Source organism: Pteropus vampyrus, unplaced genomic scaffold (genome assembly GCF_000151845.1).
Source record: "Pteropus vampyrus isolate Shadow unplaced genomic scaffold, Pvam_2.0 Scaffold2904, whole genome shotgun sequence".
Taxonomy (NCBI): Eukaryota; Metazoa; Chordata; class Mammalia; order Chiroptera; family Pteropodidae; genus Pteropus; species Pteropus vampyrus.
In genome coordinates, this window is record NW_011891685.1 from 1 (window position 1) to 1,103 (window position 1,103).

Here is a 1,103-nt window from a genome sequence, read left to right on the forward strand (position 1 = left end):
GTTTTATTGCACTTTGCTTAATTATGCTTCACAGATATTGCATTTTTACAAATTAAAGGCAAGGCCCTCCACTGGCAAAAAGATTACAACTCACTTTACTGCAGTGATCTGGAACCGAACCTACAAGATCTCTGGTGTGCCTGTGTAAGTATGTAAACGTGCCTGAGATGATGGTAGTAATAGCTAGAACTAGTTTTTTGGATTTCTAGTAGTTTTTAACTTTCTGCTTTGTACTTCTGAACTTTTTATGATAAACAGGTATCATTTTTACTAGCACCAGGATGCTATTTTCAGAAGAAAATTAAATTATTTTCTGCCCATTATTCTGAAGCCTACCTGTCAATCAGAGTAGTAAAATATAATCCTTCATCCTTCAGCATTCTACCTTTTCCAAACTCCTTTGCCCTCCAGCTTCTTGGTGGGTTTGGACAATGGGAGAGACTGGCAGAAGACAGGGTTCAGGAGGAGGGGAGAGCCCAGGGTTTTTCTGTCCCCTCCCTGTCTGCTTCTGGTCATGTTCCTCACAGCAGTTGTGTCTCATCCATGAACCCAGATCCTGCCAGGCAGCCCCTCCCAACCTGGAGCTGTCTCTCCTGCTCAGCCTCCATTGTGGTTCTAGATCCTGTTGGATGGCTTGGCTTCTAGGGTCTGGTAACACCATCTTTTCCCTGTCCCTCCAGCCCTGGGGGTGGCAGAGCCTTCTTGCTACTTTCCTGGTTGTCTCCTTCCTGTCTCATTTAGCTCCTCAGCTCTCCTGTCTCCTCTGTAACTGATTCTTTAGATTCCTTCAGATTGAAACACCTTAAGTGGTTTTTGTTTCCCAGGCTGGACCCCCTACCTAAAGCAGAAGTTCCAAATGGATAGTATCTGTACCTCTTCATTTTTAGAATTCCACAGGAGGGGTATAGCAATTATCACATTAATGGGCCATTAGGAAATCCATGGGTGGAATCTGGGGGTCACTGAATCCCAGATATCGTATAACAATTGTATATAAGTAGCATTTACGCACATACATGCACTTTTTTAGGGAGAGAACTGGTAGCTTTACCAGTTCATCAAAAGATGCATGACCTCCAGCCATGAAGAATCACTGCTGTGAA